Source organism: Helianthus annuus, chromosome 6 (assembly GCF_002127325.2).
Source record: "Helianthus annuus cultivar XRQ/B chromosome 6, HanXRQr2.0-SUNRISE, whole genome shotgun sequence".
NCBI lineage: Eukaryota > Viridiplantae > Streptophyta > Magnoliopsida > Asterales > Asteraceae > Helianthus > Helianthus annuus.
Window position 1 is genome coordinate 126,346,264 of NC_035438.2, and position 14,077 is coordinate 126,360,340.

Genomic DNA, 14,077 nt, shown 5'->3' on the forward strand with positions numbered 1-14,077 from the left:
CGGGGTGATTAGCATGGTTAATCGTGATTAGTAACTTTAATTTCGATTAACGACCTTAATCGTGATTAGACGAACCCTAATGACGATGGTTAAGTCTTAACCATCCAAGAGTTTATATAAACACAAAAAGATATTTTTTTAACATAAAAGTGGGTAAAGTTTTTAAATAAAACAATAAATATAATTTTTTGGAAAATTATATATACATATGCTAAATACTCTATTGGTGTATATTACTTGTATAATGTATGTATGTATTAGTAGTAGGAGAAATACATACAAAAAATAATACATAGAATCCTTGCAAAATATACACTTACACCACGACGAAAACCTCACGAATACTTGCGAATATAACAACGGTCGCGAACCTTCACGCTTACTAAAAATTATACACTTGTGTGATACCAAAACTCAAGGCGCGAACATCGGACGACGAATCTCAAACAACGGACATCCGATGACACCTTTTGCTTTATCGACGAAACGATCAATTTCAACACAAAAATTATATAAACCAAACGTTATGACAAGTCTAAAATAAAATATTTTAGGCACTTAACATACAATACCAACAACGAAAAGCCGGAAAGTTTAATACAAATAACACTAAGTATAGTTATAAAAGTCCTAGTATAATTAGTAAAAGTTTACCAAAAATGCATAAACATAAATATTGGGCTAAACAACTAATATGGGCTTAAAATAACATACGTATTGGGCTAGGCCCAACATCTTGAATACATGGGCAAAGGCCCATTCCATAAACACTAAATAAGCCCAAAACACTAAATCGTGGGCTAAGCCCAAAGTAAAATACATGTATAAGTTTTATAAATATATTAAAAAAAAGTACATTATAAATACGGTATACCTACATGTAGAATACGGTATACCTACACGTATAAATACGGTATACCCACGCGTATAATACAGTATACCTACACGTATTATACGATATCCCTACGCGTATAATACGGTATACCTACACGTATAAATACCGTACCCGTACACGTATAAAGCCCACAAATACAAGTATACATACGGTATATGTATATGTATAAAACACTCTAGTACATGATGATATACACACATACACTTGTTGAAGTGTACTCTCTCACTAAGGTTGTATTCATACGACAACGTATCTTGACGTTAAAAATAAATATTTTTAACACTTTTTGCACTTATATTTGTGTAACAAATATAAAGTCTCGAATCGAGGTATACCAGAAACAAATGCCAACATATTATCATAAAATTTCGCAAGCGTTCCAAAAACAAAATGAAAACAATAAACGTTCAAGATGAACAACGAGTACAAGGTCTAGGAAAGACCGACGTGTCTAACGAGTTAGAACCCTTGTAGGTTGACTCACGCTTACTGAACACGGTTGCTAGAGCTTATTGTTGGACGCAATACTGTGAGTTCATGTCCCCCTTTTCTTTTAACGTTTTGGTTTACAACTTTCGGGGGAAATACATGTCAAACTTGGGTATGATTAAGTTATGGAATGAACTCTTAGATCATGTGAGCATAGGCTGTAACTGAGGTGCCATTAATCCTTTTGAGGACCAAGGAAAAAAGGTTAGATCTAATGGGTACGGGCGAGCCCCACTCACGGTCCAAGGGTGACCACTAGAGTGATGTTGTGTCCACTGTCGAGAGTTCGACACTTAAATTGCCTACGCGGGTTGAGTACCTCCTATGTCGTCATATATATTAATGTCCTTGCAAAACATTAATGATCAACATGTTCATAGACGCTTTACATACCTACTTATAAACTAAACTTTCAAATGTTTTTGAGATTCATTTGATGTGCATTACACATAAAACACATGAACTCGCTCAACTTCTGTTGATATTTTCAAACTCGCATGTATTTTAGGAAACTAATGAAACTTGGGTGCTGGTGATTACTATGAAGCTTTTGGAGTACGAGTCATCGATGTCATCCCTTTTGGAGGGTTTGGTCCATGTATCTCATCTTCAATGAGATATAGGATGCAAAGCCTTATGTTTTAAACTTATGTTGAACTCGTCTTTTGTAAAACTTATAACTTATGCCGTTTGGCATTTTAAACAAACTTATGATGTGTAATATTTTACTATGTCAATGGATGAACATCGTATGTTTTTAATCATGTAGTTGTTTACATATATCGTATGCAATGAGAACTAATCAAGTTCACACCGCGCGCTTCCGCTAATGAGCGGGTGTGACATAGGTGACCTTTATCCCACAATAAGAGTTCCCAAGTGTTTCGAGTGTTGTATAAAAGGATGGTGTTTGACTTGTTTTGTAAAAGTGTTTTCAATATTTCAAAATTCTAGTTTAGAAAATATTATGTACCATACATTTGCATGCATTCAAATCAATGGTACTTTAGTGAAATCTAATTTTCAAGGTTCTTTTTAATAAAACCCATTTTATTATAAAATCATTAATTTTTAATAATACCTTTTATTAACCATTTTAATGATTTTGTTAAGAACCAATTTTACGCTTGTTGTTGATTATTAGTTTGTTAAGTCGTGCATATCGACATATCATCTAAACAACAAAGTAAGCAACCAAACATGCACATCATTCATAATAATAGGTGCATAACCATAGCCAACTATCTTGACGACACTTGTTAGCCGAAACAAGTGTGCCAAAAGGTCCTTCCTAAAGGGTGAAAAATGACACAAGCAATGTGTCGTTGAACTCCCACTTGATCCCGCATCCAAATGCTTCAAGTCTCCTTCTTGTGTTGTGATTTCTCCACCTTCTTTGAGCTTCCAAAAGTCTTTTATATTCATCTCCAAACTCCTTTGGACTTCAAAAATGTGTTTTGGTTATCGGGTTAAAATCCCATTAAGAACGATGAAGTTCTTTGGACCGAATATTATGGTCCAAACCAAAACCGCATTTTGTGTGCATCTTCTTTTTACAAAATATATCCTAATACATTTTTTCTAGTAAAATAAAATGCACCTAATCTATTTATTTTACATACCAAATGAAAATAAATAAATTACATATCTTCTAATGGAAGAACAAAATAATAATTATTACAACCCTTGAATAAAAATTAATATGAATCACAACACAATCATTCAACACAAGGTCATGGCTAGGTCATATGCACCAAAATATATATCCAAATATATATTTATTAATTTCAAGAAGCATAAAAAATTGTTCCCTTTTATAACCATTTTCGGCTATATATGAAAAACCGAAAAGGTAATTTTTGACCAAACAAACAAATCATCCATATGAAATAATTTTTCAAGATTTCCTTATGCATGTAAGAAAAATAATCTTGAAAAACAAAGGGATAACCATATTAAAATTTTCGGCAATGGGGTTTTATTCAAACCCGAAACCCGAAATTTTTAATCTATTGAAGCATGCACTCATATAAGTGGCTCTAGATGCCATTGATGGGATTTTAACATGTTTATCAATGCAATCTCATCCATATGAAATAAAAACGCAGCGGAAATAATGTTTAAAACATGTTACTTTTATAAGATATAAAAGAATTTATATGCAAAATCCCAAAACCCGGATCCATATATGAAAATGCATACTATCAAACACAACCATAGGGTGTTTAGAAAACTACCTTCTTGGAGTAAAGCACTTGAAATGGATGATACTTCTTGAATGGTTGCCTTCAAGAGTAGAAGACCTCAAGCTTGTATACCCCAAGCTTCGAACAAACACCATGAGTTTAGCTAGGATTTCTCACACTTGAATCAAAACCGAAAAACTCCTTGAACAACCTCTTATGGCCGAAATTTTGAGAGAGTTTTTACAAGTCTTGCACCTTGAGATTATGTCTTGTATCTCCATATTTGTGTCATACAAAAATATATAAAAGATGAGAGAAGAGCCACCTCCTTTTTTGCCCAATCAAGAGGCTTCTTCCACATGCAAAAGCACCTAAGATAATTGGCCAAAATATTTAGGGAAGACCACCCAATGAAAACACATGCAAATGCATGAAATACTATTGGACCAATTTCTTTGGTTAGAGAGAAAGGGGGCCGGCACATGTGGGTGTTTTTTTTTTTTTGAATAATAATAATCAAATTTATTTTATTAAATAAAGTCTTGTTTATTTTATAACTTTTATAAAATAAAAACACTATATGTTTTCAAGACTTTATGCACCCTTTTAAAATTGTTATTTAACCTATTAAATAACAAAATAAAATATTCTCTCATAATAAATTATCCATATAATTTATTGGTTTCTCAAGTGTAATTATTTAGAAAACCAATTTCTAAATATTGTAAGTGTTAATATTTATTTGTTTGATCATATCAAAAATAAATGATATAAGTGTTTGTCTAGCTTGTATTTGGGTATGACTCGACTTGGATCATAACGTACTAGCCACATCAATCTAATATGTCTCTTGGGCAAACAGACTCCAACATTTACGATGGTTTAATCGAGATTTCAATGTAAGGCATAAAATGACTTAGTAAATATCATATTGCCATATACAAACCTATTTTGTCACGAGTTATCGCAATTAAGATTAAAATATTGCAATACCAAATGTTTTGCCATTTATTTGGCTAATAAAACCTATGTATTCGCCGGCATTTTTATTCTGACTGTTTTCGCATATGTTTCAGTTTTTCGACTGTTTCAAGCATGCAACGCATAGGATTGCATTCGGGCCTTAGACTTCTAAAAAGAACAATTACATGTATTCTTTGTTTGTAAAACGATGTTAATGATATTGTGACAATTTAGTACCAACAGTTGTGAGCAATTTGTAACGTGACTCCCCGATATTTCCGCCGCGTGTTGTTGTATTACGTGATTGGGGTGTTACAGATTGGTATCAGAGCACTGGTTATGTGGAATTAGGTTATTAGCATGCCTTGAACCTAGTCTATAACCTTCCTAGGACCCAAACGTGAGTAGACTTAGGAACTCTTTCCTAAATCCTCATCTTTAATCGTGCCACGACTACTCTATGATTTACGAATCGTCTAACCTTAGATGATTTATCCTGAACCTTAGGCTTTATGCCTTGGGGTATTCCTCAAAATGTTTTCTCCAAACATTTTCATTAAGATATTTTTCGAAATGTTTTCTTAAATGTTTTTGTCCAAAATATTTCGCAAACATGTTTTACTTCAAACGATTTGTATCAAAAGATTTCTCAAATGTTTTTTTTTCTCAAACGTTTTTCATCGAAATCTTGGGTTTTAATAATGTGAACACATGCAATCTGGAAGGGTGGATGCCTGTACCCCGAGTTTTCTGTCTAAGGCTAGAGTGTTCGTACAAATCCGCATTTTCGGACCAGTCACTCTTACCTGGGAACTCTTAGGGTGAGTGTCCACTTATAGGCTAAAGCATGTCTTCATGAAGCATTATAAAGACCTATCCATCTTGACCCTACCGAATGATTTTTAAATGACCTTTGTAACCCTACTCATTCATATTACCCTCGGTAATGTGTTTGCTCATCATGACAATCGAAGCATCCTTCTTTTCCCAATACCATTTCATCATATTATCTTCGGTAATATGTTTGATTCAATACAGTTGAAATGAATCACATTTCATTTCACGACTCTACGAGATCCTATTTTATTTTCAAAATACTACCTTTGTCTTTTAAAATTTCAAATTTTTACCATTTGGATGAGAATTTTCAAAATTTCAATGCAAAGTTTCTTTATTTTAAATTTTAATTTAAAAACATTTTGTCTTAAAAGTAATAATTTTTTAACAGGTAAAGAATTTATGATACAAACCATTAACCCGGTTTGTATTCTCTCATCCAAAAATATTACAAAAGTTTATTTTCAAACAACTCTTGTTTCAAAACAATAATGTTACAAACTCATAACAATTGGATAAATCAAACTTTTGGTTTTCTCTATAGCTGTACTTTCGAAATGCCTCCTCGACGAGATGCACAACCTCAAACCAACGAAGAAATCGCAGCCCTTGTCACTCAGCAGATGGCTGCTGTGCTTCTGAACGTGGTAACCCAGATTCATCAGATATACAACAACAATAACAACAACACCCAGTGTAATTTTAAGACCTTCAATTCAGCCAAACCACTAAAATTTTCTGGTTCTGAAGGAGCAACCGCACTCTTACAATGGTTCGAGAGTATAGAAAGCACATTCCGCCATGTTCAGTGTCCTAATGAGCGCAAGGTAGATTTCGCTTCGAGTGTCTTTCAAAGGAGAGCACTCACTTGGTGGAATGGTATTATGAGGGACCGAGGTACCGAGGTAGCAATGGAACTGGCGTGGGAAGAATTTAAGGATCTTATGAAGAAGGAATTCTGCCCACGAAGTGAAATAAGGGCACTTGAAAATGAGTTCTATTATTTAAAACAGGATAGTGGGGAAAACCGTGCCTACACTGACCGATTTTAACAGTTAAGCCTACTTTGCCCCACTATGGTCACACCTTTGGATCGGGCCATTGAGAAATACATCGATGGTTTACCTAACCCTGTCCAAGACATTATCACTGGCAGCCAACCTACAACGCTTAGGGAGGCTAAGGAGTTAGCTGCTATCTGAACTGACTCCCATGTTAGAAAAGGCAAACTGTTTCGAAAAGGAGACAAGAAACAAGGCACTAAAATTGTTACCGAGAATTTGAAAGGAACAAAGGCCGAATCTTCTAAAAGTTCTAGGAAGCACAAGGCTTCAAAGAATTTTGCAATTCCTGCACCTGCTCCACTAAACTCAGTACCCTTTAAGGGATTTTATCGTGGGAAGCAACCTCGGTGCAATCATTGCAATTACCATCATTCATCAAATTCCCCTTGTCGCCAGTGTACAATTTGTGGTTTATTTGGACATCTAGCTGTGACCTGTCGTATCCAGAACCGAGCAGCCCCTACTCAGACTCGCCCAAGAGCATGTTTCAATTGTGTTGACTTAAATCATTTCAAGCAAAACTGCCCCATGCTTGCCAATGCTAATGGACGAGTATTCAACCTCAATGAGGCTCAAGCTAATAATCAAGCGCTTATGATCATTTGAATCTCTAAATCTCCTGTTTATTTTCAAGAACAATGTACAAATTTTAACTATGTTTGTAATGATAATATAAATTTCAAGAAGTTTATCTTTATCTTTGTTATTCAATTTTCAATTTCAAACTCTAATGTGATTACACTATGTGTGGTTTCAAATTTCATGCTGATTTTGAGGATTCCGTTCTTTAGGAACTAAATCTTATAATATTAGCATAATATAAATTGCATTTCGGTGCCTTCATACGAACGTGGTGACACGATCGATACGAATACTATGAATAAGTTAATACTGTTTTATGATCATAACATTACATGCATGATTTGTTTATCTAATATGTATAATAGATGATTATAAATACAATTTGCTTTGTATGTTAATATAACATACTTAATACATTTTTGCTTAGTATGTTAACTTAGCGTACCTAACACATGATTTGAGAAAAATTTCTTGATATGCTTACATTATGGTGATAATATATGATTAATATATGTTGCATTCTACCTGTTTGGTTAATATGAAACATATATAAATATTTGTACAAGAATAAAATACCTACTACTAAATTTTTCGTAGGCAAAATAAGTAGTGTTATCATTGCTAGTATGAAATACAATTCGATTTGACAGATATTATGTTGTGACGATGTTTATTTGAATTAGACGATAGTTCAACCTTATTATTTGTTTACCCTCGCTTAACAAGAGGAGCTATGTCGACCCTGCGACGAAATGAGTAATTATGGGTGCACACTTAATTACGAGATTCGACGCATGAGAATCATAGTAAGCCTTGTTAAGTATGGTGGCATAAAATCTAGAGTGATTAAGGTAACAGGAGAAGTATGATGTGATAAGAACACGGTGGATACGGCGATGGTACTTCCTATAAATAAGTGTTCTTATTGTGTTATTCTTCAGAACATTACTAAGATCACTTGGTGATTTTATGTTATCTTGGACCATTATGTGCTTTTGTGTTAAGTGTTATTTGTGTGGTTATTTCCGATGCGAGTACATTCATTAACTCAAATCGAGCCGACCAGGAGTATATTATGGTGTTAAAGGTGACGATCTTGATGCCATAGGTATGATGACCTGTCTCCTATGCATGAGATGCTCATGGTGCATTGGATGTACCTCGTGGGATGATAGAAACCACGTACGTGTAGGGCTTGAATGTACACCCCCTTTGTTTGCTAGGAATTACACTAGGAGCTTAGTATAACATAGCACCATACTTAAATGATTTTTGGACACTAGTTGACTATCACAAGTTTCAAAATGTTGAATACCTTAATATCATTTGAATACCCCAAATCACATTTTGAATTCCCTAAAATTTACAAATGATGCTCCGCCATCTTTGGGATCTAGCAATCTCCTTATCCATCAGTTGTTTCAATTCTACTCTACGGTCTCCTTCGAATAAATTTCGGGACAAAATTTCCTGAAGTAAGGGAGACTGTGACACTTGTTCTCCGTAAACACACACAATGTAGAAAACTATCTTTTATCAAAGAAACAATGTGTTTTGGTCTAAAAAATTCATTTATTTTGGTTTTACAATTTCACATTTTGATTCTAGTTCATTTTTCAAGCTTTAAATCGCTTTCTGGAAAGTTAAAAGCGAACTGATGCGTAAACGTATTCAGTTTAATGCGGCAAACACTCCAGAATAGTGGCATAGGCTTAACATACCTTAAATAACTTTAAAATAACTTAGAAATAAGTTTTGAAAGCTTTGGTGTGTCAAAAACAAGTTTATTCACACTCAGGGACTATTTGCGTCAAACTGCAAAAGTCTGCTGATTCACATAGTATCGAACACTCCGGAACTTGATCATAAGTTAAACATGCCCTAAATATCCTTTGCATAGCTTATAAATAGGCTTTGAGGTGTTTGGTGCGCACAAATAAACTTATTTGATCAATAGGGACTAAAAGCGTCAAAAAGTGCATAAGTTTGCATTTTTCGCACATAACTTACGTTCTGAATATATCTGGGCATCAAAAAATTTATGTAATCATTAACATATTTTATTTTAGTGATTAGCATGATAAAATTCCATTCGTCGCATAATTTGGATCGTTTTTCGCATCCGTTCGTGTTTCGTCGTCCTTAACCGAACAACGTGATCGTACAGCCAAACGAACCGAAATCCGGGATTTTTTTAAGCATATTTTAAGTTCCCTACACTTTAAATTCATTTTAGAGCCTTGAGATGGGGTTAACAGGGCTTAAACGTGCCAAAAACGGGTTTTAAGGTCCCATAGTATCTTAAATCTATGGGTGCAAGTGTAAGGTCATGATCGAAGCTCGGGAATCGAGGAACGATCTTAACGATGGACCGAATTCTATAAATACCCCACCCCATTTCCAATTCATTTCACACATGATCTGATTTATTGCTCTAAGTTGAAGCTTTATGCTTCATACCTAGGTATTTAAATCAAGGTCTTCCTAGCTTGGACCTCTTGTAAGCTTCTTTCGTTCTTTTATGCGTTTTTAAGCGTGAAAGTCAAACAGTGTTTGACTTTCTGCTTTGACCAGTCTATGGTCAACATGAAGTTCATTTGAACTTCGCAACGTGAGCGTAATCACGATGGTCATAGTCCCTTGTAACTATACCTACTGATTACCACGTTAATTAGGTGTAGTGACGAGTCATAGTTTCTGTCAAAATACGCGTCTATGCGTATTTTGCAACCAAACTATTTTTGGGTATCAAAACCATTTGTTTTGATATCAAAATTGTTTTCTAACTTCGTTAAACATGTTTTAACATGTTTAACTCGTCACTTTTAGGATAGTGCTTATATAGGGTCGTAAAATAAGCGGTCTAAACAACCGCTTAGACTTCCGAACCTGACCCGTTTTGTCAATCATTAGGCTCCGACCAAACATATATTGTGATCATAGTTGTATAGGGAATAACCTTCCAAGGTTATACCTTATGGTCACTTCGTTAAGTTAGTTATATGATAGGTAGTTTATATGCCTTAGGAAAATGACCAAAATACCCTTTTTTGCACATAATTTCATTTTAAGCATATGTAACACATGTTTTGATATCTAAACTGATTATATAACATAATTAGATATGTTAAGGCATATAATACATTTCATAGGACTAGTTAGGCATCTCAAACGCGCATTCACGTGAACGACGCGTTAAAGTGGCTTAAGCTACCTTAACGGGTCGTAATGGGTCGTACGCACTTAGGATAGGTTCCGATTTAGAATGTAGGCTTTGTTAAACCATATCACATGAGTTCCAATACTCATTTGGTTTACAAGACCTCATTATGCCCGATCTTCCGATTTAGGTGTCGATTCCCTAACATAGTATCTGTTACCCTAGGAACCGCTTCAACACTTGAACTCTTGGTCTTTTGAGCTTTGTTATACCCTTTGAACCGGGACTATACGCAACCCCAAGCGAGTACCCAGTTCCCCTCTATTAGTGCATTTATGTCTATCGCCTCCGTCAATCCAGTTTGTAGCAGAAACTGAAGAAAACTTGCTTTATATTGTTGTATTTTAATAAAAGGCAAGGTGGCATTTGTGTAAATAATGAGGAATCTCATTAAAGCCCCTTGGCCTATAAATAGGAGCCTAAGGTGTTAGGTTTAGAATTTTTTGGAGACTTTGCTCATTTGAAGACTTGGAGAGCTAGAGCTAGATAGAGAAAGTCTAGAGAGAGAAAGTGACATCGTGATTCAGGTTCTTGTACGATTTCAGATCTGATTAATAGAATCACATTTATATTACATTCTCGTGTGTTTGGTCACGTTCGTTTATGGATTCCACACGTCACACGTTCGTTTTGCAATCGTTTCGGAGTTAAAACCGGTCCTAACAAGTGGTATGAGAGTAGGAGCTCGATTGCACGGATCAATCACACGAATTCGCACGGAAATTCATCAGATTCAGATCCAAATTCATACAGATTTGTCAAAATTTCTTCATCTTTACATTTCTTCACGTTTTTATCTGAAAAACATCAAATTAAAGGACTTTTTACGGTTAAAGATTGCTGATTTTTGGATATGTTGTGCAAAAACATCTGATCTACAAGCCTACAAAATTTCAGATTCTAATTCCTAGTCCTTTGTGAGAAATCTGAAATTTTCTGTTCGAAAAAGTATGAAAATGTTAACTGCTGATGTTGATATTCACTTGAATGTCGTCCGATCGGACAGAAGTCCGATCGGCTAGCTGTCCGATCCAGAGCAAAACATTGCAATTCATTTAATTCTTTGACCTTGTTGACTTCTGACCGATCGGACACCTGTCCGATCCACTGCACCATACTTTGCATTTCATTTAAAGTTGTTGACTATTGTTGACTTGCCAACCGATCGGTCAGCAAGCCGTATCATTGCATCACTTTGAAATTCATTAAGTTGTTGACTTGTTGACCTAACCGATCGAACACCTGTCCGATCCATAGCATCATCATTTAAATTCATTAAAACTTTGACTTTGTTGACCTAACTGATCGGACACCTGTCTGATCCATAGCATCACTTTATAATTCATTTGTTGACTTGTTGACTGTCAGCCGATCGGACAGTTGTCCGAACGGCTAGCATCTCACCCGATCGATCAGTACTCTGTTTCATAACACCTCACTTATTATATTTCATTAATGTCAACTGTTTAGTCAACAAAGTTACCTGACATTATTAATTGTAGACAGTGTGCATGTGATTGTTATTGTCTGTTGTCATCATATATCACTTTCATTAATAACATTCAACAGACATCACGAGAATTTCTGATTCATTTACCCTTTACTAAAAAGTCTTACATGTTCATGTGAATTCTGAATTCATTTTACACGGCCCAATCATGAGCGTTGCTTCAGCCCACTAGTTAATTGAGGTCCAATAAATCTATCTTGTGAAACACACTTGTCGGCCACTATAATAGATTGTATGTGAAAATGGATAAAGTTTGATTGACGGTCATTAATAATTCATGTGATATCATTGTTAAGTGCATGTGATGTTTAATTGCAAGTTCAGTTTTCATGTGAAATATTCAAGACATTGTCGGCTTAGTGTATTCAGCGGCCCAATCAAGTTAGTGCATTAAGAGTTTGTCTGGCATTTCAAGATTCAATTAATAGTAATTGTCATTTTGCATGTGAATCTGACAGTTTGCATTATAGTTAATTGTTGTGGTCAAAGAAGTCAACAAGCTAGCCGATCGGACAGCATCAAAGCAAGCTAGCCGATCGATCAGAGGGTCGATTGGATTTTCACCTGTTTCAAAGCATAGTCAGCCGATCGACTAAGAGTTTTGTCATGTAGTGTCAACCGATCGAACAGAGGGTCGAACAGACAACCACCCGATTCAAGAATCCCAGCTGATCGGACAGCTTTCCCACCCGATCGGACAGCATTGATTATTTTCACTGGTGATTTTTGTTGACTTACTCGCTCGGATACTTGTTTGATTCAGTTGATTGTTAGTGATTGAACTGATGTTGTTGTTTATATTCAGGTGATTCGAGGAGACAGCATCATGGCTGAAATCAAGGTGAAAACCAGAAAAGAGATTTTGAGTGAGAAAACATACAGAGAAAAAAGCATGGCTGGAAAGAGAATTAATGAAATGCAAGAAGAGTATGAAGATGCTGTCAGCTATAAAAGATGGGACAAGAAGCGAGAGTGCTATGTCAATAGAGATGGTGAACCGGTTGTTCCCAAGAAGGACATAATTTATGATGATGTTCTCTTAGTAATTCCTCGATCAGTCGAATACTATACAAATGTTACAAATGATAAAACATATGTGAAAAAGCTGGAAAAACTCATAAGAGATGTCATGATATCAAGTTTGAGGAAGAGGGATAAAGAAAGAATGAAGAAAAATGTTGATGAAATGGTGAACGATTTGAAGAAAGTTGCTGAAGAGGTTAAAATCGAAGCTGTGAAAGTTGAGGATGTGAAGACAGAAGAGGAAAATAAGGTGATAGAAGAAGTTGAGAGTGATAAAAAGCTGGTTGGTGATCAGGTGAACACAGCAGAAAAGGAGAAATTGACAGAAGAAGGTGGGATAACAGATAAAATTCAAACTGAATCTTCTGAATTACTTAACAAAATTGATGAATAATGATACGAAAATCGATAAACAATCTGAACAGTGCAAGAAATGCATGGAAACGTGCAGAGCTTGTACTAAAATAGATGAACAATTCAGAATAAGAGATCAAGAATTTAATAAAATCGAAGAAGGTTTCAAAAATAAATGCAAAGATATGCTAGAAAATGAAAAGAATTTAAAAGAAAATGATGAAAAACTTTCAGAAAAATGTACAAAATTAGAAAAAGAAAATAATGTTTTGAAAGAAAATGTTTTGAAAAAGACAGAAGAATGTGATCAAAAATAGAATGTTTTTCAAGAAATGAAGAAAGAATACGATTCAATAAAATTAGCTTATCACATTACTAAAAAGTCATATGAAGATGTGAAAGGTCAAATGAAACTTGTTCAATCCAGATTGAAATACTTTTCTGAAACAACTGATACGCTTAAGCGACAGTATTCAATAAAGCAACAAGTTGTTAATTCTTACATTGAGGATGTTGCTAAGCTAAAGCGTCAGATTGCTGATTTAGAACAGGATAACAACAAGTTACATAGTTATCATGCGTCATCATATGTGCTTGAAAGAATTTTCAACATAAAACCGGGTGATGATGATTCTGAGAAAAACAAAAAGGGCATTGGTTCTGAGTATCATCAAGTTCCTCCACCGGAAAAGTTTGCATTTTATGATGATGAAAAGGTCGAAAAAGCTTTCAACTTGGTAGATCAATTGCCAAATAACATTGACGTAACCTATTCCAAATCTGGTGATTCTAGTGATTCAGAGGTAGTAGGTAAGGTCGTTGAAAGTGTGTTGAAAGAAGAGTCGGATGAAACAGGTAAATCTGAATCACAAGATGAAAGTGAAGGTAGTTTTCATGAAGAATATCTGAAAAACTTAAAATCTAAGAAAAAATTGAATGATGATTCAAAACGAT